At 44.4% G+C, this 22083-nt stretch overlaps 1 protein-coding gene and 1 non-coding gene across 3 annotated transcripts in view; one reads left to right on the top strand and one right to left on the bottom strand.

The window, feature by feature from the left end:
- Window positions 1-22083, top strand: part of LOC119183256 (Golgi-associated plant pathogenesis-related protein 1-like) — a 179286-nt gene that overhangs the window by 143599 nt on the left and 13604 nt on the right. The window lies entirely within an intron of this gene.
- TRNAL-UAA (transfer RNA leucine (anticodon UAA)) lies at window positions 21729-21812 on the bottom strand. Its single transcript has one exon. It is a non-coding gene; the product is annotated as a tRNA-Leu (tRNA).

The raw sequence follows: 22083 nt of genomic DNA, 5'->3' as shown, positions 1-22083 counted from the left end.
AGTTCTCTTATATGGCTTAATAACGAGAACAAGGGTATTGAAACATCTTTCAAAGAAAACATCTTTCAAAGAAAACACTAAACACATAAAGGGCAATATAGATACATAATGAAAAATTACAACCTAAAGTATCAGTCAACTCAAGCAGAGAAAATTGCTTCAAAGTAGTATTTTTTCAATGATCTGGAAAAGTTCTGGGTATTTTTATGTAACGCGGTATGCCATTCCAAACTTTCACTCCGGTATATTGTAGAAGTGTGACAGCTTGGGCTAGTTGGTATGGCATGACGATAGTTATAGCGCGAGAACAAAACGACGACACAGAGACAAGAAGGACACGAAAGACACGAGCGCTAACTTCCAACTGAGTTTATTGCGCAGAGCACGAAAATATATAGAGGAGACAGTGACCATGGCACAAGAGCAGAACATGAGTAAGAAAACCAAAAACAAACAACACAAATACAAAGGCACTGAAAAACAGCAAAGAAAAACCTAGAAGAAACCGAACCAGAAAGGTAAAGCTACCTGCCCACACCGAATCCTTCGAGGAACCTGCGTTCCTTCTCGGACAAAGCCACGGAGGGCTTGCTAACACAAGGCACCTGTTCGCGTGCCATCTGCGCAGCCTCGACAATGACCTGGGTGCTTACATCTCTGTGTTTGTACAACGTCGCTGTTTCCTCGAAGAGGGGAACACACTTGCGCTCAGTGCAGTGCTGGGCAAGAAAACCATCTTTCCCGTTTTTAACATTGTTCGCGTGCTCTATCAGCGGATCGTTCAGACACCTTCCGGTCGTTCCGACATAACAAGCACCACATGAAAGGGGGGTCCTATAGACGACTTCCCGGGAGCAGGCCGCATACCAATTTCGATGTTGAACTCTGCAATCTGTTGATGATTTCGTTTTCAGGGGGTTGGTAGATTTGGTGAGGCTGATTAATTTGAACGGTGATGAGAACAGGACACGAACTCCAACACGTTTACCGATTTTTTTGAGCCTATGTGATATACATACACCAGATATCACATGTTGCATCATGCTGGGGGAAATTTCGGTTTTGCTTGGGAGGTGCTAATACCCCTTTTGCACGCCCCTGCATGCCTACGCTCATGTTCAGACGTCACCGCAGTTGTGCTCGTTTCAGTGGCGTTGCAATGCTTCGTTTATTTTCTTCGCGTGAGCTACGGTTTCGTGGGATCTATCTACTGCTGTGCATCGCTGTGAATCTAGGTGGCGTTCCGGAGAAAGCGACGCGATTACGTAAGTAAACGTGGCAAACTTGGACATAACTCGAAAACACCCCTACCTGTGATGAAATCATGACTGCAGTCTCTGATTGGGGTTTAACGTCCCATTAACACTATATAATTATGAGAGACGTTGCGTAGTTGAGGGCTCCGAAAATATTGACCATCTGGGGTTATTTAATGTGCGCCTAAATCCAAGCGTACGAGTCCAAGCATTTTCGCCTCCACCGAAAATGCGGCTGGGATTCGATTCCGCGACCTGTGGGTCAGAGGCCAAGTGCCTTAGCAACTAGGCCACCGTTGCGGGTATTATTTTGAATCTAAAAACGGTGCAAATAATCATGGTGAAGCCGGTGGCACTACCAAAGACAGGATTTTGCCGCTGCAAAGATCCCGACTACGCTTTTAGGCAGCTGCTTATGTTGGCAAACATGGCGGTCCTCGGTCCTCTCGTTCCTGGATGTGAACCCATGTATAGGCGCTGCCGATCGCCTATCCACACTTGCGCGGGATGGTGCGACCACCTATAGACCCATTCCTTGTTTGTAAACACAGGTAGGCTGACGTCGACATTATGGGTAAAGTTATAGTGACATCCACACGTAACTTCCGCCATAAGCGTTGAGGGCTCTGATGTGGTGGTGGTGGTGGTGGTAGTGCTTAGAAGATGAGAAAAGGCACCTAATTTCTGCAGCCTGGTCGGGAGCAGGGCGCAGTGCCTAAAAACATGTTTTCGCATGTGCGCCAACAAAACGACGTTGTGAGACGTTATAAGCGTCGTGAAAGCCATAAGCGCTGAGGGCTGCGATGTGCGCCAACAAACAAAACTAAGTTGTGAGACGCGGCTCACATCCAACCGCGACGCCGCTCGTCGCCATACCCTTTATTTTTCTCGTTGCTTGACACAGAACACCACATGCACCATTGAAAACCCAGCAGAAACTGCGGTAGGCAGAGCGTCTTTTGCCTACCAAGACAGCGCCACCGCATTTTCGTGACGTAAGTCCGGTGGAATTTGTCTATAGCCTGATCTCGCCGCAAATTAGCCTCGTGTGCGACTGATAACGGCGCTGACAATCGCGCTTGTATTACGTCACTGGATTCACGCGCTTTCGAGGCGCAGTGCCGTGTAAAAAACCACCGTCGTGATAAAACTCGGCAAAGAAGCAGTTCAATTGGTTATCTTATGTGTGGTAGCTAGGGACGCTGTTATAACAACCATTGGTGTCCGCGTTTAACGCTCATTTTAAAAGCACAGTGTTTTGTTTCTTAAAACTGTAGTCGCTTGTCTCCGCGGTGAGTGCTGGGCAATGGTGGAATACTGCACTATGCCTTTATATGATCACCCACTCGTGAAAAGGGCGTTAGCTTTCCCAACTATCTTAAGGGCCCGAAGCTGAGGAAGAAGTGGATAGTCAAACTCAGAGAGCGAAAGCGCCCCACACCTTCATCGACCATGTGCAGCAAGCACTTCGCTGACAGAGATTTTTGCTATACACGCCCTACGCTCCACTTTTGGGTAAGCAGGTAACCGTGTTTCAGTGCGTCGCCAGTACTTCAGCCATTCATTGCACGCAGGCTATATGCGTAGGCGACTTCCCCGCCGTGGTGGTCTAGTGGCTAAGGTACTCGGCTGCTGACCCGCAGGTCGCGGGTTCGAATCCCGGCTGCTGCGGCTGCATTTCCGATGGAGGCGGAAATGTTGTAGGACCGTGTGCTCAGATTTGGGTGCACGTTAAAGAACCCCAGGTGGTCAAAATTTCCGGAGCCCTCCACTACGGCGTCTCTCATAATCATATGGTGGTTTTGGGACGTTAAACCCCACAAATCAATCAATGCGTAGGCGACTTACACCAGGTGAGGTGCCGTCCCAAAACCTACTGCGAAGGCCCCTGCCGACGACACAGCCTCCGAATCACCTCGAGAAAGTGCGCCTCATGAGCGCAGCTCAGTGGCGCAAGACATCTGAGAATATATAGCTTTATTTGGTTGATGTACGTACATTTATACGTAGTTTACTCATCAAGAAAAGCGCACGCCTAGCACACTGCTTACCATAAATTCATAAGCGACACATGTTAGTATTTAGTGCATATTCACATAATAGTGTCACATAATGTTTGGGGCCCTGTGCGCGGTATATACAATCAGCAATAACTATTTGTTATATCCTGATAGTCGAGTGGCGGTCTTGTGCGGTATTGATATAAACTACTTCATGATGTCACTCTCATTGAACAAACATTATTGAGGCAAACTGCAGTCAGTTGCATCGGCCAGGAAGTGCATTAGGACGGAGCTTGCCATCCTACCAAGTCACACCAGTACCTACACCTCAAGACTTTTCTTACTGCACGAGCTTACAACACGGGCTTGCGCCCTGCCGACGTTCATCACTGGAATCCAAGCACGATTATCTCAAACTTGGTAATTCGATACTGTTGCATTTCTAGTAGACGCCATGAACGGTTGATTTGCTGCCGAAGCAGCAATCAGAGAGTGTAAACAGCTGCTCTGCAGTAACCATCTCATATGTTGTTTGTGAATGCAAGAGTGGAAGAAATCGTTGATTATCACTCATATCATTGAGTCCACTGTCACTATCGTTGCACTGCAGAAAAAAAAATATCCTAAGGAAAAGGGCAGGCGTGCCCTTAGCTTTAAGATTATTTTGAAAGCTAACGTGCTTTTCACGGGTGCACGAAGCACACTGAAGCGCAGAGGAGTACTTCACCGTTGCGCAGCTCTCAATCGCCACTAGGACGTTGTGGAGTGGGTCCACAAGTCCCCGTGGTAGCAGGACCAGAGCCGCGGCGGTGATGCGATCTCTATTGGTGGCATCAGCTACGCGCATTAAATAACGGTGCCTGCGTGGTACGCCACAGCGCCGTCGATTAGACGCCGCGACGTTTCGCTTGCTGTACTACATGCTTGTAGATGCTGGAGAAAGTCACGCTTATTGAAATTTCGAAACACCCCAACTAATTAGTATCTCACGGCGGAAACTGCAGATGACGAGCGAGAACACTCACACATAGTTTCACTTTCTGACCACCAATGCGGTCGGCGTGCTCGTCGGCCATGTCGCAGGTTTCTTGGCCTTGTCGATTGGGCCGCAACTAAATTAAATTCATAATTGCACTCGAAAATATTCGTTGCGGGTGTTAATTAGGTGACCCTCGCGAGGCTGTTGGTTCGACAATGTTCCCACCTGAAACCAACGATCCGCGAACAGGAGCAGTGGCTGCTGCAGCGCGGTTGACGGCGGAGTCCACAAACTGACGTCACACGCGCGAGGGCGCCATTTCAAATTCTGGAGGCCATGACGTCGACGTACCCACCTGATGGCTAGTGTAACATCTCTGCCGCGACGACTAACGGTCATGACCATGATTCAATCAGTGTGGTAGATGAATTTGTTTATTTATTTATTTATTTATTTATTTATTTATTTATTTCAAACACTGCTAGCCTACATTTTGGCTCAAGTATTAAACACTGGTACTCGATACACACTTCTTGAAAGCGTCGTTAGTTCAGGAAAGAAACAACACGGTGTGCGCTCGCGAGTAGTGCAGTAACCCATGCCGGCGTTCATGCATACATGCACTGCCACACTAGGTTTTAACAACACTGTACGCAGATGTTCGTAGCTTTAGCTCCAGTCGGGCGCAGGTCTTCCACTCCCCGCTCTGCTCTCTCTCTCACTCCGCCAAGGCACGACATTGAAACGTCGACATCGTTGCCTCGCTGCGGCGCTTAATGCAGCAGTTTTATTAATTGGTGCTATCGCACTTGAAGCAGTAGGTGGCGGAGGAACGCTAGTGGCGAATGTGAAATCCGCACTACTGCGTCAACAAACCGTCACACGCTAACGCGAAGCCAAAGGCAAAGAACGTAACTATGTCTGGGGTGGCTCCCCGATGCTAGCGTGGCCCGTGTTTTTCTCTACAATCGCGACGCTTTAACCACGGCCTCGGAGATTTCGAATCTCGGAGGCCATGCTTTAATTGCGTTGTCGCTGGAATGTTACCTATCAGCGCTAGCAAATTCCATGCCGCATTGCTTCCCTCGACCACTCACACACAACTAAGCCACATTGGCCCCCGCCTAGCCCATCCCGCAAAGAGCACCTTGCGAGAGAAAATGTGTGAGAGAAATCAGGCGCCTTTGGAAACGGCGTGCAGCTGTCTCGGTAGTTCAGTTGGTACTCAGAACGCGGAGTGCTATTTATCGTGGACTGAGAAGTCATAGGTTCGGTACCAGGCGGAGGAACTTTCGCTCTAATTATTTCTTTCTCATCCGCTATAGTTCATTTATTCACGTCATATCCATGATGGAGACGTCACTGATATATTGCTGGACACTTTCGTGTTTAACCTTTTTTAATGAATGAGGGGGGCATAACCATGGTGGCTCGTTTTATGATGCCACGCTTGTTGAAATTAAAAAAAAAAAGACATTTCCTTACCGGTGCTAGAGAGTGTACCCAGGAACCACCGTTTTGGTCGGTCAGTCGGTCGGCCGGTTGGTCGGTCGGTTGACCCTTAGATGCCTCGCGCAATCCACCATGGGGGATCAGCCACGAAACGGATGGTACCTTATCTTAGAAATAAAATTGTTATAAAATTGTTCTGGCAGTGATTATGGTGACATGGCCCGTCAACTCAGTATTATTGTTTGAGTGAGGAGGCCCGTCAGCGTAGTGTAATCGCCCCACTGCGGTGGTATAGTGACTAAAGTACTCGGCGGCTGCTGACCCATAGGTTAAGGGATCGAATCCCGGCGGTGGCGGCTGCATTTTTGATGGCAGCGAAAATGCTGTAGACCCGTGTGTTCAGATTTGGGCGCACGTTAAAGAACCCCAGGGGGTCTAAATATCTGGAGCCCTCGACTACAGCGTCTCTCATCATCATATATGGTGGTTTTGAGACGTTAAACCCTACAAATCAATCAAAGCGTAGTGTAATCGTGACTAGACTGACGGGGCCCGTCCGCGCAGTAATATCATTAAAGTGAGGGGGTCCGTCACCGTATAATGAAATCGTAACAGTGACGGGGCCCGTCATAATAGCGAAGCAGCTATAGCGACGGCCCTGCCATCGTAAAGCAATGATGATGGTAAGGGGGCCTGTAGTGTAATGATAAAAATGAGTGGGCCCGTTGCCGTAAATTTGTAGTCATTTTAGACGCCACCATCTATAGCTGTTTTGGTGGCGAGTAACTCTGTGACAGCTGCTACTCAGCGAGTCAGGTCCGTCAGCGAGAACCGATCGACTCAGCCGATCTTCCAGGTTTTCGCTGGTCAGCGGCTCCTTCCATCGCTCCACTGTAGGATGCTGCCTTTAAAACAGGCAAGATTACTCGAAATAATATTGAAAGCAAAAAAGAAAGAGAAACGTTCAGTTTGTCAGCGCGACTCGAACTGAAGTCGCGCACCAACAACAAATCATGTTCCACACCAATTAACAACGTACCCACTGTGCCTCAAAAAATCAATGCGGTAGGGCTAACAGCCGGCACAAACAGTGACGTGATTTTCTTGCAAAAAAGTGAAATCACGGCTCCTTGAAAGCAGTAACGTCAATATTGAAGCATTACCATAAAAACTTTATCGTAGTGTCGTAATATTGATATTTCTGCCCTTCTTCAGTTCCATCAATTTTTCAGGAATAATTTACATGAGCAAACTGAGATGTTGCCAAGCGAGACTTTTCAAAGTTATCCGATGTGGCAAATTTTTCAAATTGTGTCACGGCGATAAATGCTAGCGCCGGCAATATAGTTATTATGGGACCATTATGTGAGGCCACAGCAAGTGCACCTACATATTCATTGAGGCTTAAACCTGCATGACCTGGTACTCATATACCGATCGAATGAGCCATAAATGTACTGGGGCAAGGGCATAAAACACTTCTAAAGCATTCGACATATTCGGTACATGTAATGAAAAACAGACAGACAGGCAGTCCGTAATGATGACAGCATCTGTTATGGATAGAGGCGATTTCTGTAATGCTAAGACCATTGCAAGTGATTCCGCTTCATAAATAGGTGTAAAATCGGGTAAACGAATTGAAAAAGACCAATCCATCACGGAAGATGCAATTTTCACTCCTACCTTTTTTTCACAAACTGAAGCATCAGTTGCTATTTTAACAATCTTTAATTTTAGTCTTGCCAGGCGGCCTTTCGAAATGGCATTTAGGTCCTACTGGGAAGACCTTTGCAATTCTTAAGAAATATATTAGCAAATTCCATTTTAATTGTTTGAATATATCTCCTTAGTACCTGTAATTCAAGCAGGTTTACTTGTAATGTTTTCAAGAGCCTCTGTACGACGATGACTTGTGGGCACCTTAATCTAGACCACTGTTAGTTAAAAAAAGCCGTCGGCTTGATAATTAAAACATAGTGCGACCTCCCCTGGATGCATATATCTTTTTAAAGGTACAAACAGTTATATTGCAAACCTTGTAAGGAGAGCAGGCAGGCGAGCTTCTTTATATAAATTATCTTTTGCGACAAATTTAGGTAGCCCAAGATATAATTGTAATGCTTCGCGTTCTAGAAGTACCATTGGTCTAATTTTGTAGGCGGGTGCTCCAAAAAACAAGACACAGCCAAACTCCAACATCGGGCGAATATACATACAATATATCATGGCGAGCACATCACGACGTAAACAAGATTGTTTATGGCTGAGTCCACGAAGCATCCTTACCACTCGTTCTCCTTTAGCTGCCATATTTTCTATGTGCATACTCAAAGGCTCATCACCACTAGGCTGCACACTTCATCTTCAGTTGCCCTTTATGCAAGTGGGGACAACAGAATTATATTACTAGAGACAACGAAAATTGTGAGCACACAACTGCAGACAAGCTTTGTGCGAATAATATTTTCGTTGTAACAACGGGTTCTACTCTTAACATCCACGAAAGCACACTTTAATTTTTATGCAAACTAAAAAACGTCGGCGACATGTCAAACGCCTCCTCCAGATAAGCTGGAGTATGGCTACACCAGCTTGAATCATGTCAAGGGATCCCTGAACCAACCTCTTTCCGTGTGAATATTTGATATTACAAGCTTTTAATAAACATTTTGGCTGCTAGACTTCAGTAAGTAGTAAGCAATTAATACCAGTTTAGTCTGTCCACACCACAGAGTAGAGTTAGAGCTCGTACCATTGTAACTGGGCTGCACGACCACTATGGCACAATGGGAATATATCAGAACCATGTGAAGGCATCTTACCGGTGATAAAAAAAAGATGTAAAAGATTGGTTGAAATATTTCGTAAAGGGAGAATAAAAGCCCTCTGTATAACAGCCTGTACTGTCGACATCGAGCGTCACACAAACCTGGAAAATGTTGAGTTCGCGAAAACTCAAAACTTCGCCACTCAGATCGGTGGCGTGAGCAGTGCCCTAGGTGCACCCAGGTGGTGTAGCGCGCTCTCAGCCGCTCATCCGAAGGTCACAAGTTCAACTTCGACCACGGCGATCGCATTTTGATGGATGTGAAATGCTAGGAGTCCGTGTACTGTGCGATGTATGTGCACAATGAATATCACCAGATGGTTGAAATTCTCGGGGCCCTCCGCGTGGCGCGTCTAATAATTATATCATGATTTTCGGAAATAAAAAGAAAAAAAACTAAAATATTAGTACCACCCGAAAGCAATGCTATGTCCCAGAGCAAGGGTGGCTCAAAACTCGGCGTGTCGGTGCACTACGACATGCAGTGATGCACATCTCCTAAATCTTTATAATAAATCACAGACTTTATACGAACAGCAATTAAATCTGGGTGTTAATCGCCCGAAGCACACATGATGCTGGTTTAATGGGACGGAAGAAGTTGTTGCGTTTGCGAAAAATTTACAAAACCTTGTCAATGTCGCATTAATGGTGTGCAGTGCTCTAACAAAAACGTTAGATTAGAATTTAAACGGGAATTTTCCACCAGCAACGCTTGTTATGTGCAACGAAAAAACGCCTCGAGCGAACGCATTTCCAGCGGTTTTCCTTGTTCTTTAAGCCGAATGAAATAGTTTCGTCTATTGAGAACAGTTTAATTTTCCGAACCTTGGCAATGGAATATCGACACGGCGTCCTTATGTTCCATTCAACTCACGTTCACGGCATCTGTCGTGTCTTTTTTAGTTTCCACAAAGCCTCTTCTCTCAGGCTCGTGTTGCGTCGACCCATTTCTCTCGCGTGCGCTGATGCGCCGTGGTATGGAGTGTACGCAAGCGAAAGCTCATTGCTTGACGCGTGCCCCACGAGCTTTTCCTTATCTAAAGAGCTCGTTGAAACAACGAGCGCGCATTCTAATTAAATGTGCTTTGCGAGGCTCTTGGGCTCATGCCAACAGTGATGGGGGACAACAAATTAATTTAATCTTAAAATCTTTCTCAATCCCTCCACATCCACACACAGCATTAGCTTCGTCGTTGTCTATTACGTGTAATTGTGATCTGTACAAGTTTTTTTTCTGCCGGTAACATGCAGTATTGACGTATTTTCTTCTTCGAAAAGTTTTAGTTTGTATTATTTGTGTATATAGAGCCATTCACGAAACCACACGTGCATACACAAGCCTGGTGTTACGTTTAGTCGTTTGTTTGTTCTTTATTGGTGAGTGCCGATTAACCATTACGACAAAACATTTTTCTCTTTCTTCTTCTTTTACTTTTAAAATTGAAGCTAGGCAACGTGCAGTGTATAGCCATTTGGTAAAAGTCATTGATGTCAATAAACACGTCTCTTAATATATGCTTGCAATAATTAGTATTGGCGTTGCAGCTCACACTTAGTGGGGCTACATTTATTTTTCTTTTCGAAAAGCCGCTAAACGATAAGAAAAAGGGAGCATTCGTCTAATATCTCGAAGTTTCTCGTCTATTTCTTGTCTGCACTGTCTTCCTTTACAAAGTACTACAGCGAATGAATTCTAATAGAATATTCTGTTCAGACAAGTGGTGTAAATAAATATTGGGGGGGGGGGGGTCAAGGTGGTCAGGATTTTCCCTGTGTTATGCATGTCTGGAGGGGACACCCCATGTAAATGTCCACCCTCGAGATTTATCTTCCTAATTTCTCTTTCAAATTTTTTGAAAGTCAAGGACAATGCTTTCTCCGTTCGACCGGCTCTGAAATCCGAGGCGCTTTCATTTAACAGAAACAAAGTGCGAACTTCTGAAACGGGGCCGGTACAACCGATGAGAAATACCTCTACGCGCTAGCACGAAAAGTGCAACCAGTTTTATTACACGCCTCAGCCCGAATAATGCAGGTGCAAAAATACTAGCGCCTGCCTACGAGTTGCTATTAGAAACCAACTTCGCAATGTGACGCCTCTTACATACTGTTGGATTGATAGTCAATGATATTTCATCTGACCAGGTGGAAATATTTATGGTTGTTAATATTTCGATTAGCAGGTCGCGGTATTGATTCCCGGCTACGGCGGCTGCATTTCCGATGAAGGTGGAAATGTTGTAGGCCCGTGTGCTCAGATTTGGGTGCGCGTTTAAGAACCCCAGGTTGTCTAAATTTTCGGAGCCCTCCACTATGGCGTCTCTCATATTCATATGGTGGTTTTGAGACGTTAAGTCGCACATATCAATCAATAAATCAATAAATCAATTATTATTATTATTATTATTATTGATATTGTTGTTGTTGTTGTTGTTGTTGTTGTTGTTGTTGTTGTTGTTGTTGTTGTTGTTGTTGTTGTTGTTGTTGTTGTTGTTGTTGTTGTTGTGATTATGTGAGAACGAATAATATTATTTTATGCATATAAGGACAAAATATGTGCGAAAAACAAAATGGCCGTCATAGCAAGATGTGTGAACCTCCTTGTGGTTTTTGTGGTTTTACGCCATTGGTTCAGACGACGTAAGAAATCATTCAAAAGCTAAGATAGCAGTGTGAATTGATGTGGTAAAAATTTATCCGAAATCTTAGGTAACGTCCAAGACATGTCTGCGTATACCAGGTGCTCAACGTCGTATGTGCCAAGCGTTGATCTGGAAACAGAAAGGGGGAAGTTGCGGGTGCTTAAAATTGCGGGGGCTTAAAAATTATTTTGTAAAGAACCACAGTTCCGAAGGCCATCACAGCCGGAAAGAAAGCAGGCCATTGAGAAAATTTCGGACTCATATATTACCATGAATTCTCGCGCAAGGAAGAAAAAAAGGATTATAAAAATCGAAGCAATGCAACAACTATGGGGAGATGAGACGCTACTTGCGAAGACACTAGCTGATGCAACGTTTTCTCGCAATACCATTATGGATCAGAGAGTACGTAAGTGTCGTCGCTGCTTCCAACTCGTCTACGTGTGACAATATGGTAATTAAAGCAGTGGTCACTGTAGTGCCCTGTTCGCTTCGCTCCGCTCACGTTTTTGTGGCCACAAGCGAATATGTGGCCGGCGAACGAATTTACGCAATGACGCTAGAATATGGCCTGTTTACGGAAGACTGAATGTTTTCATTCACCTCGAGTAAGGGAATGTTAAACTGCTCATACATTCTAGCGTTCGGCATGTTGAAATACCAGCAATATTACCCTTGTTTTTCTACGTGAATCCCCTTAGACAACTTACCAGCGATTTGTGAAGCTCCGCGACGAGTTATGCTCTGAGAGTGTAAGAACAATAGAACAGACTCGTCTACAGATATAACGGAGGGGAGTTGATTCTACTTAATTGGCTTAACCTGATATATTTCGTGCTTGCTTATTTGTTCGCTTGACTTGACGTGTTCGCTCGTGCCATCACATCTTGGATTTTGTGCCACGTCGTAAACAAGCGGTAGACGTCATATATGCAGTAACCACGTCTGATTCGTGGATTAATTCTTTTATCCACACACTAATTCCTTCGTTCATTCTAATTACATGAAGAAGAAGTTGGAAATGTCAAAGCGAATAAATCAATTTTACCATCATCCCGGGATCGCATGAGTTATACTGAATTAATTATTATTAAATAATATTCATTTATTTATCTATTTAGGTATTGATTATTTCTTATTTATTTGATTTCCACTCATATATACACAAGGACACAGAGAAAAGAGGTAAAGAGCAAGCTGGCGAATGCCACCTGGAGAAGCGCAACACCCGCTTACTCTTTCAGGAAAAGGGATGAGAGAAAGGAAAGGAAGACAAATGAAGAGAAAGCGGATTTTTTTTTTTTACGCAATGGTTATTAAACCACCGAGTACTTCGACTAAACCTAGTGTCCAGCACAGATGCAGTGAACGCTATTACCTTGCTCGCGCCGCGTTCGATATAGCGCCTTTGGAAGTGCACGGGCCTATTAGCGCGTGAGCGAGTTAGGGAGCGAGTGCTATAGCGTGTTCATGGTATTTGATGTGTATGATGGGTGCAGGGAGAAAGACCAAGGAACAAAATAACACGAAAAGGTCTCACTAGAAATTAAAATTTATTCCGCGGTCACTCTGCATACATTTGCTGTGTGTACTATGTAGAACAGCTATGCTCTAAAAACTGCGGAAGGTATTGCAAGAGTAAAAAGGCAAAGTTGCTCTTCAGAGTGTTCTTCAACTCTCGTAAAGCATCATATAGAGCGAAAAGTATGGCCACTGCTTTATGCGGGCGAAGAAGGGGGACAGTACCGACACACTACACAGGCGATTAACGGTCCTACTACCAATACAGAAGTAAGCTCTCGACACGGGGACTTTTCTGCCTTCCGGAGGAGAGGATGTTTCCGAGTACGGAACACGCCCTTGAACGTACTGCAGCCAGAGAACCCCGTTGTTGAGTATATGTCTGAAGAGTATATGAGCATTCAATACTCTCTTTGCAAGAGTAGAATGCTCATATACTCTTCAGGCATGAAACAGTAAAACGTGGTTATACTCCTGCTCTTGATTACTTTTAGGTGCATCGGCACACCAAGAGTGATTATCTCTACTTATAACCCACACATATATACAGTAAAACGTGCTGCATTTGTTTGTTGAGGCGTTAAAGACGATTAACAAAGCGAGATGCGTTTCCGGTGCGTGTGCCAGTCAATTTCAGCGCACTGGAAGGCACTTTGAACTTTTAATGTCAACGTTTTTACCTTTGGATCCTGTCTAGTGAAATAAACGAATACTATTTCATTCAATCGGTCACGATCGAAACTCCACGCAAATGGCTATGACATTCTCCGGGTATTAATATACATAATTTTTGCTACGACCATTGCACACGGGTGATGGTAACGTAAGCCTAACATATACGGTACGGCTAGAGTGAAGTATCGTGGCTTTAATCACAGAATGGCAACAAGAATAACTGAACTATGTCTAAGGGGGCGAAAAAACTTAATTGTTTTGTGTACACTTCAGAAGTGCCATGTTTCGTACGCAGGAATGACTATAACCACTTAGCGAGTCAGTGCAAATGACGTTCATATAATTGGTCGCGCTAATCAGCCTATTTCTACTGTGACAAAACGTATCAGATAGACGTTTTGATTTCATGAGCCACAAAACTAACACAGCGAACACGTTAACTACAATCTGGCTGGTTTTGAGAAGCGTGGAGACACTCAAATATATGCTTTTAAACAAGAAAATGCAGACATGTCATTAATATGACTTGTCACAAAAAAATAAACCTCAATTAGACGTTTATCAGTATGGCGTAGTGGTCAGCGCATTGGACTTGTGATCTGCAGTGCGTGCAGAGGTCGAAGGGTCGTGTCCCACTTAGTGTTTTTTTTTTTTACATTTTACTTTTTGTCGTAGTGCGTGCTCGTAAATAGCCATCTTTACGATCCGCGCGTGTGGAGATCCGCCAAAAAACAATTAAAAAGCCCAATTTCGGCTCAAGCTCTGCTTTTTCTTTTTGTGAAGTGTATAGTAATACTATCTTCGGCGGGGTCATGCTACTTTGATTCGGGCAGCGTTAAGTTAGCCTGTTGAGGGGAGTGCTTTATTGACCCGTTCTGGGGGAATCACTGTACTCTGCCTCAACAACAGTTGATTTACTCTAGAAAAGAGAGTGAAATATGAGACAAGAAATCCCTCTCCCAAAGAGAGTGCCCAGCACTCTTTCAGTTTAAAGAGTGTAGCACTGCTTTCCTGAGGTCGCTCCGCGACTTGCACATTGATGTCTTTAAGTTGTGCGATTGCAGTGTGTTCTTTCTTGCGTTCCATCTCGTCTTCGAGAACACTTCAAATGGCGTATGTTTCGTAACATATATACGTGTAAGCAAATGCCTGTTTACTAGCATAAACATAGCAATATAGGCAAAAGTGTCCGATTTTCATTAAAAAGTGTCTCTCACTTTTGTGAAGTCTTTCTGGAAATGATTACTTCATGTGTCAAATACAAAAAAAACATGTGACGATGTGCAAATAATGTTTCGTGCTTTTATTACTAATCTTCAATCATTAAAGTGCGAAAATGCCCTTTGTTTCACATACACACGCAAGCGTTCGGAACAAGTACAGCAGCAGCACTGCAGAATTGTAGTAGCGATGATAATATCCGGGGCTTCACGTCCCGAAACCACAATATGATTATGACGCACGCCATAGAAGAGGGCTTCGAAGATTTCGTTTATTAGGCGTTCTTTCAGATTCACTGATATAGCACAGTTCACAGGCCTCTGTCATTTCGCCTTCATCAAAATGCGACCGCCGCGGCCACGATAGAACTAGCGCCTTTCACGGCCAGCGGCCGAGCACAACCAGCGCGGCTGCCTAAAGAGTTTGGTACATTTTCTTACTATTAGAGTTTCTATATCAGATGTGCTTCTCATCTTGTAGTGTGATACTGTAGCAAGAGTACACGTGGTTTGAGGATCATCAAACGCTGTTACTCCTACTCAGAGTTCAAAGACAACAAAATCGCAAAACAATTAGATTTACCGCCTATTAGACATGCTCCTCCAAGTTAGCATTTCGATGAAGCCTGGACGTATTTCCCCCTTTTTGTGCTGCATCAAAATGAGAACGGTTCCTGGGCAACTGTTTCATTTGTCTTTAACGTAGAAAACGTTCATTTAAAGTGGCCGCAATGCCGTATACATGACTGGGACATCATTCTCCGTCTCTCGGGGGACGCGCCCTCTACACTGCTGTCACTTTACTAGTTTCGAAGCTATATTATCAGATAATATTATGTTATCAGTTTCGAAGATATTATTATATAGTGCCCTGTCTGGTGCATCTAACTAGTTTGTGTGCTTTATGTCGTTTGAATGCTCTTGAAAAACGTCCTGTTTCTGATACAGTGAACAGTATTCTTGAACAATGGTCATGTCCTAATGAATAGAGGCATCCCGTCAGCTCTGTGGGCGATATTTAACCGGACACTAACTTCATGAACTGTCTATCGTTGATTTCATTTGTGTGTGTGGGTTTTTGTGTACCGGCATTATATAACGGCTGCCGCTAAGCTTTTAGATGAACACACCATTTTACGAAGCGCTTTTGCGCGGCTATAGAATGTCGAGAAATACTTTTGTTTGGGCTAGCTGGTTCATAGCACTCATTTTTAAAGGGCAGCGCAATTACACGAGGAAAGAAGGACAGAGAGGCAAAGAAAGAGTTAGTCAGCGCTCTTTACCTCGCTGTCTTTCTTTCCTCGTGTCGTTGCGCTGCCCTTTCAAAAAACGAGTGTCGAGAAAACAACATTTCTATTACAGTGACGATAAGTGCCTAGAGCTTTTTGGAGTACAATTTTACCACCAAATTGGTGATTTGTAACAGCTTCTTGCTGCTTTGAAACACGCTGGTAAGGCGATACTAGATAAACGTATATTTTTATCCCAGACATAGCGCAAACCTAAATGGACACTGCAACACTTTTCTAAGCAGCCATTAAATGAATTTACTAAAAGAGCTTAATGCCTCACGAATTTACTGAAGACGAAAATTTCTGAATCAGTCCAGTGAGGGCGGAGTTATAAAGATTTGTCACACGCTGCTATCGTATTCTTTTCTCGCCTCCCGACAAAAGCACTGGAAACTAAGCACGGAGGGGTGGCACGGAAGAAGAAAATGTGTCATGCTCGCCTCGTAATCCTTAGCACTTTATCTATATTTTTTTCTTCGAATGCACGGCTTTTCAGTGTGATCGTGCGCACACGCGTGAACAAGTCCTCCCGTGGAAGCCCTAGTAACGACCAAGCATGCCATGCTCGAATGAGCAAATAGAAGACATTAGGACTGGCACGTAATGATTTTGAGCCTGCAGCCTCATTTTCGAGAAAAGAGAAAGCGACTTTTAGCATAATACTTTGAGAATTTTTTGTAAATTCCAGGCCGTGAGCTGCGCTATCATGTTTGGACTTGTGTTCATCGGAGCGTCAGCTACCGATTGGTATCATTTTCTCACCATGTTCAAAAAGTGTTCATATAAATATTAATTCGAATGAATAAAATGGTGGTTAGGCATTAGACCCATGCTATAGCGTCAAAAGGAATGCTATAGAATGCTTCTAGACTGACAGCCAACAGAAAGACACCAAAACAACCCCACAAAATGCACAAAACGAACAAATTTTAAAACTGCCCGGCTATAGTAGGAAATGTGGCCTTGGCTTTGCAGTCGAGAAGTTTGTTTGAGCAGAAATGACTACTGGTATCTCTACTGAGTTAGATGCCGTCATAGCACAGAGTACGTGGCAATCAGAAAGAACATAATCTGACATTTATTAGAATATATAACTCAAATATTCTAATGTCATGGTCAAAATACCACAAATAATAATGTGAATATCTGCAATACTCATAAATTGCGAATAAATATTTCAAATATAAAAAAAGTTTCAGCAAATTGTGGATATTTGAATTTGCTGCCTAATGGAAAAAAGGGAACCCATTGCAGGCACATGTAAAAAAAAAAAGAGTAAGTCCATGCGTCAGCTTGTGAGTACGTCCATCTGACTGCACGTCCAGACATCCGTACGTCCACGCGTCCATCCACCGACCGTCTATCTGCTAGTCTATCTGTCCGTCCGTCCGTGCGTCCATCTAGTGAACACTCCAAGTACCGCCATCTTCGGTCTCGCGACCAGCTCTAGAGCAGGTATGTGCCATCGGTGGCTACACACACACATACATACATACATACACACACACACACATACATACATACATACATACATACATACATACATACATACATACATACATACATACATACATACATACATACATACATACATACATACATACATACATACATACATACATACATACATACATACATACATACATACATACATACATACATAGAAGGGATGGACAGAGCCACGCCATAAGGAGCTTCTCCCCTAAAACATGTTTCTCAGAAGTGGGGTTCGAACCCACGCCCTCTACGAGGACCAGAGCTTAAATCTATCGGCTTAGACCACTCGGCCATCCTGGCATTTCTGCTACTTCTGGTTAAATTTCACACACTGGATGACGAGGTAAATGTATTGCAATGCACAACAAGCATAACAGAACAATTACTACGGCCGTCATCGTCGTCGTCGTCATCATCATCATCATCATTATCATCATAATAATTATAATAATCAGCATGACCACGTCCACTGCAGGACAAAGGCCTCTCGCATGTTCCGCCAGTCATCTCGGTCCTGTGCTTGCTGCTGCCATTTTATACCCGCAAACGTCTTACTCTTATTTGCCCACCTAACTTTGTCTCCCCCTGACCCGGTTACCTTCTTTAGGAATCTAGTTAGTTACCCCCGATCCACGAGATATAAGTATAGATGCTCCATTTTCTATGGAAGAGTTAGAAGCTCCGCTGACACTGTGTAGGCGTTCTTCTTCACCGGGGCTCGATGGGATAACGTATACGGCTGTGCGTCACTTGGGCCAAGCAGCTAGAAGACAACTGCTATATTCATTTAATCGGTCATGGGAAGATGGCATCGTACCTCAAGAATGGAAACGGAGTCCTCTTGTGCCACTTCTAAAATCAGGGAAATCACCCCTGGTGCTGACATCATACCGGCCTGTAGCTGCGTTGGGAAACTCATGGAGCGCAAGATTATCAAGCGCCTGGAATGGTTCCTTGAAAGGCACAACATTTACCCCGACTCCATGGCGGGATTTAGACGAGGCCGTTCATCGATTGACAACGTCATCCATTTGGTGTCATCAGAAGAACAGCAGAAGTTTAGGAAACGACTAGCAATTGTGCTCTTTCTTGATGTGAAAGGTGCATATGACAACGTTTGCCATCAAGCTATACTAGACACACTGCTGTTAATTGAACTGGGAGGGCGAATGTTTCGATGGATCTGAAGCTACCTGACACGAAGATCCTTTTTTGTATTTACTGAAGATGGCCCGACCTAAGACTCAGACCACTACACGGGCCGTCGCGTCCCACAAGGTGTTGTTTTAAGCCCAGTTCTTTTCAATCTTGCCTTGCTTGGCCTGGTGGAAGCTCTCCCGGAAACAGTCACTGTTTCAATATACGCTGATGACACCTGTGTCTGGGCACCTGCATTGACACGCATACAAGTTTGAGCAAGGATACAGAGGGCAGCGTCGAAAGCATCTGGCTATCTTCGCACGTATAAGGTCTAACAATCTCAACAGAAAAATGTGCACTGGTGGCCTTCACGCGCAAGGCGATGACAAGTTACTCGATAAGTATTAATTGCCAGCCCATCTCTTACAAGCGTAGCCATCGTCTCTAGGTGCCATTGTAGACCGCTACCTCTCCTGGAGCCCTCACGTGACTAGCTTGAAAGCGAAACTGGTATCTATTGCCCACGTCCTGAAAGTCATCGCTGGAAAAAGAAGGGGTCCGTCATTGAGTTCCATGCTACAGCTATACCAAGCACTTTGGTGTACTGCGCTACAGTTCTCCTCTGCTTATTAAAACTTGGAGACACTACGTGTTTGTCTCGGCTTACCACGAACTACCTCAACCACTGCAACAGTTATATTGGCTCGTGATCATCCGGTTATGACCTGCGTAACAACCGACGTGCTGAGAGCACATATTCGGCGCATTTTACGGATGGTATCGAGCCATTTGACATTTCTGCCAGAACAACGACCGCAGGCGTCCTTCTCCAAGGTCGTCAGCTCCCACCGCGCTTTGCTACCATCTGGTTTTATACCCTTGGAGCGTTCACCGTCCGCCTTGTGGAGCCTACGACAACCGGACGTGTGCCTTTCCGTCCCAAGAATAAGAAATAGAAAAGTCTTTTCTGCCTTGGCCTTGAAGCAAGTGACTCTGCGCTGTTTACACACTTTATACGCTGACATAATCCACGCATACACGGATGGATCTACCACCCAAACTAGCTCCACCGGTGCCACCGTCATCCCATCACGACATATCAACATCACGTACAAACTTTGTCACGTGAGCACATGAACTGGTTTGTAAATCGTTGCCCTGCGAGGTGCTATTGATTATATCAAGCAACAACCGGCTAATCTATGGGCAGTATTCCGCGACTCCAAGATGGCTTTACAATATCTTTCGTTGGCGCTTCGTCGTGGGTCGTACGAACAACTGGCATGGGAGATCAGAGAAATGCTGCACTATGCGTCCGAACAAGGACACCACGTTGTGTTCCAGTGGATACCAAGTCATTGCGGTATCTCCGGCAACGACCTCGTCGATGAAGCAGCCAGATATACACACGTAAAAACAAACCCTGTGTCTGTACCTTTATCTAGGATTGACTCAGCTAGATATCTAAGTAAGCTGGCACAGAACATGACACTCCAGAAGTGGCAGTCATCACAGTTCGCACATCATAGACTATATTCTCTCGATCCATCTCCACGACTGCGGCTACCCTCTGGTATTTTTAGGGAGGAAGATACAATGTTGTGCCGTCTGCGTCTGGGCGTAGTCTTCACAAATGCTTACTCAACTCATTTAGGATAGGGATGGCCGACAGCGCGGACTACAATGACTGCGCTGTCGATGAGACTATTGAACACACCGTATGTTACTGCCCGGCATACACGATCGAGAGGCTTCACCTGCGCAGTGTTTTAAATCAACGGGACAGAAGCGATTTCACTGTCGAGAAAGTATTGGGACATTGGCGCTGCCCATCCAATTTCCAAAGGCAACGAAAGCGCTGTTGCATTCTCTCAAAGACAGCGGCCTGTTTCATCGTTTGTGATGGTGAAACTGTTACGCGTCAGCCCAGTTAGTGACATTCTCTCTCCTCCTCTATAACTTTCCTTCCCCTTCTCCCCTTCCCCAATCTCGGGTAGCCTACCAGGGCTCAGGCCTAGTTAACCTCCCTGCCTTTCTTTTTACGTTCTCTCTCTCTCTCTCTCTCTCTCTCAGTTAGTTACCCTTCTTGACCACCAGTTATCCTGTCTACGCGCTACATGCCCGGCCCATGTCCGTTTTCTCCTCTTGATTTCAACTATATATGATATCCTTGAACCCTGTTTGTTCCCTGATCCATTCTGCTCTCTTCTTGTCTCTTAAGGTTACACCTACCGTTTTCCTTTCCATTACTCACTGCATCATCCTCAATTTAAGCTGTGGCCCTCAAACACTGCTCAAGCACATCACACCTTAAAATTCCTTCATATAAAACAGAGCTTGTACCCTTTCTAAGCATGAAAGAACACATTCATTTGTTCTTACTACCTCGAGAAACATTGATACGCTTTCTTTAAAATACTGTTTTGCGGGTCTCCCATCAGTGTCACAGTGAAATCGAGCCATACGAAAGCGCCATGTGCTTTGCAGGCAGTCATCATGATTAAATCAAAAGGTAATCCATCATCATCATTTGTTGATAAGTACCAGATTCTATGAGGGTCTAACAGAAAACAGAAATTCTTTCTTAATTGTAAAACATTCTGTTAAGTGTAAAACACTCTGTAAAACATTCCATAGGTATACCTCTTCGCAACAGTGTAGAAAAACGTGGTCAATTGTTTCCTGTTTGTTACAGATTAGACAGTCATATCCCCGTGGCATATGAAAACCACGTTCCTCTATGGGAAAGTTCTAGGATTAAGTGATCCGGTGTGTAACGTAAAAAAAAAAGAACCTGTTTGCGCTTGGAGCTACATGCATTTCCTTTACTTGTTTAAGTAGATTATGACCGTTACGTGCTGTATATAGTACTCTGTACAGTGGGACAGGTAGCAAAGTGTCACATACATCTTTGTAAATTTTTTTTTCTTTCTAACGAACCGCAAGTAGTCGGTTGAAAAACGGACACTTAAAAACCGCACTCTGGCCAAAACTTCCTTCGTGTAGCCTTGCATAGCCCCTGTCATAACTTGAGTGCTCACGACAAACTGAGGCAACAGTCGACCTAGTTTATTTGACACACTGTAAATATGTGCAATATTCATAAACTGCGAATAAATATTTAAGACTACAAAAAAGTTCTGTGGATTGCGGATATTTGAATTTACTTCCTAATGGGAGAGAGAGAACCTATTGCAAGCACACGTAAAAAAGAAGTTTGTCAGAAGTGGGGTTCGAACCCACGCCCTCTAACGAGGACGAGAGCTTAAATCTGTCACCTTTGACCACTTGGCCATCCTAACTTTTTTGTTTCGTTTACTTTCAGGTAAATTTCACACACGGGTTGACGAAATAAATATATATTACACTGCACAAGAAACATAACAGAACAATTACTACGGCCGCCAAACACTGCTCAAGCACATGACACCTTAAAATTCCTTCATAGTAAGCTGGGCTTCTACACTTTCTAGCCATAAAGGAACACATTATTTTTGTTCTTACTACCTCGAGTAAAGTTGACACGCTTTTTTTAAAGTACTGCCTTGCGGAGTTTCTTTCAGTGTCACAATG

This window comes from Rhipicephalus microplus, chromosome X (genome assembly GCF_043290135.1).
Source record: "Rhipicephalus microplus isolate Deutch F79 chromosome X, USDA_Rmic, whole genome shotgun sequence".
NCBI classification, from domain to species: Eukaryota; Metazoa; Arthropoda; class Arachnida; order Ixodida; family Ixodidae; genus Rhipicephalus; species Rhipicephalus microplus.
Note: the sequence above shows the minus strand (reverse complement) of the source record. Positions and strands in the feature narration are given on the sequence as shown.